Below are 2,500 nucleotides of genomic sequence, written 5' to 3' on the forward strand. Positions count from 1 at the left end.
AAAACAACGGGGATTTACACGAAAACGGAAGGAGATAGTCACAAAATTCTTTCACAATGAGTGCCACAAGGGTCTCCTGAACACACTGATGTAATTTTTGTCTGTAATGTAAAAAATGAGGACATTAGAGCGAGTTAAAAACGAGTGACTTTTCTGCCACGTTTATAATGGGAGTCTATGGGGAAGCGCGCCTGTCCTCTCCTTACTTTCAGGCTTCTCATTCAAAAACTCTAAATCCTATCGTGTAGCTAGACACATTGTGTGAATCAGGACAAGTGTGGCTACTACTTTAGAGAAAATTGTGTGTGTAGAGTGAGAAATGTGGCTGAAATCACAGTTTAAAGGTGAAAGTTTGAGCTTTTTTTTCAGGCTGTCTACACTCTAAATTCCTGAGCTCCACTGGTGTGTAACGCAATAGACACCCATTATAAAGCCTGATTTTTGTCCAGGCACCCACACAGAGTTTGAGCTGGGACTGATCCAAAAGTAGAGACCCTAGCAAAAAAGTTGAATGGCAGATCCACAGAGGAGAAGTTTTCCTACGTTTTGAAGTTTGAATCATGTCTCTAGGTCAAAGCATGCCATAGCAGTGGAGGATTGAAAAAGTGGCTTTTTTAAAATTAATTCCATAGAAAATGAATGGGAAATTTTGGACGATATTTTTTCCTAGTTATAGCGCCCCCTAGTGGCCAATTTGTTCCAAAATTTTTTTGGACCTTTTTGGAGGGGTGGGGCATCATGCCACCAAGTATTGTTAAGATACGCCAAAGGGCGGCCGAGATATGAGCACACTTCCTGTTTCGCGTCTGCACAGCCAATTTTGATTGGCTGCCACGGCCAAACCCTTATGAAATTCAAAACATCGGGTAAACGCCTTGTGCAGTTTAGTCCAAAGTTGCTATCTACCAAGTTTGGGGGAAATTGGTCAAAAATTGAGGGAGGAGAAGCATTTTAATTGATTTTCAAAAAATTCAAAATGGCGGAAAATCTACCGGGTGGAATATGACGCCATAGGGCATGTTGGATTCGTTTTGACCGAAGGATTCCACAGATACTAAGAGTTTGACAATCAGCCGTACGGTTCAAAAGTAACAAGCAGAAATGTACTTTCAACTTTGACCTGTTGGTGGCACTAGAGAGCTTGAGGTGGCGAGTTGAAATTTGCTGACAAGGACCTTGAGGCAGCCTAGAATCAGTGTGCCAAATTTCACAACCTCTCGTCAGACGGTTCTATGGGCTGCCATAGAATTTCATTGATTTTAACAAAATTCAAAATGGCGGAAAATCCTCAAGGCAGTATATGACATCATAGGGTGCAATGGATTCGACTTGACCCAAGGATTCCAGCGATAGTGGAATTTTGTTTCTACCCAAAACGCATCATGAGATATGAGCCAAAAGTCATTTTTCCTAGTTATAGTGCCACCTAGCGGCCAATTTGTTCCAAATTTTTTGTGGGCGTTTGGAAAGGGGTGGGGCATAATCGCACCAAGTTTCGTCAAGAGAGCCCAAAGGGCCGCCGAGATATGAGCGCACTTCCTGTTTTGCATCTGCGCAGCCGATTTTGATTGGCTGCCACGGCCAAACGATTATGAAATTCAAAATACTGGGTATAACTTTTGTGCAGGTTGGTCCAATTATGCTATTTTCCATGTTTGGGAGAAATTGGTCAAAAATTGACGGAGGAGTAGCATTTTAATTGATTTTCACAAAATTCAAAATGGCGGGAAAACTATATGGGCAGAAAATGACGTCATGGGGTGCTTTGGATTCGTCTTGGCCCAAGGATTACAGGGATACCAAGTTTTTGAAAATCGGACCAACGGTTCAAAAGTTACAAGCAGAAATGTACCTGCAACTTTGACCTGTTGGTGGCGCTAGAAGGTTTGAGGCAGAGGCCTGAAATTTGCTGAGAGGAATGTTGAGAATGTCTAGAATCAGTCTGCCAAATTTCACAACTTTTTACCAGACGGTTCTATGGGCTGCCATAGACTTGCAGAGGCGGAAGTGGACTGAATAATAATAATAAGAAACAATAGAATCAAAATGGGTGCCTTCGCAGCTTCGCTGCTTGGCCCCCAATAATAAGAAACAATAGAATCACTATGGGTGCCTTCGCAGCTTTGCTGCTTGGCCCCCAAATATAGCTGCAAGCAGCAATGTGGGGGCCAAGCAACATATGAGCCTAGTCGGAAGGCCAGCAGAATGCACTTGGGCCAGGTAATGCCCTTGTGCAGCTTAGTCCAAAGTTGCTATCTACCAAGTTTGGGAGAAATTGGTGAAAAATTGAGGGAGGAGAAGCATTTTAATTGATTTTTACAAAATTCAAAATGGCGGAAAATCGTAAAGGCTAAATATGACGTCATAGGCTGCGATGGATTCGGCTTGAGCCAAGGATTCCAGAGATAGTGGAATTTTGTTTCTAGCCCAAACAGATCATGAGATATGAGCCAAAAGTAATTTTTCCTAGTTATAGCGCCCCCTAGCTGCCAAGTTGTTC

The sequence above is a fragment of the Neoarius graeffei genome, chromosome 14 (assembly GCF_027579695.1).
Source record: "Neoarius graeffei isolate fNeoGra1 chromosome 14, fNeoGra1.pri, whole genome shotgun sequence".
In the NCBI taxonomy this organism is placed as follows: Eukaryota; Metazoa; Chordata; class Actinopteri; order Siluriformes; family Ariidae; genus Neoarius; species Neoarius graeffei.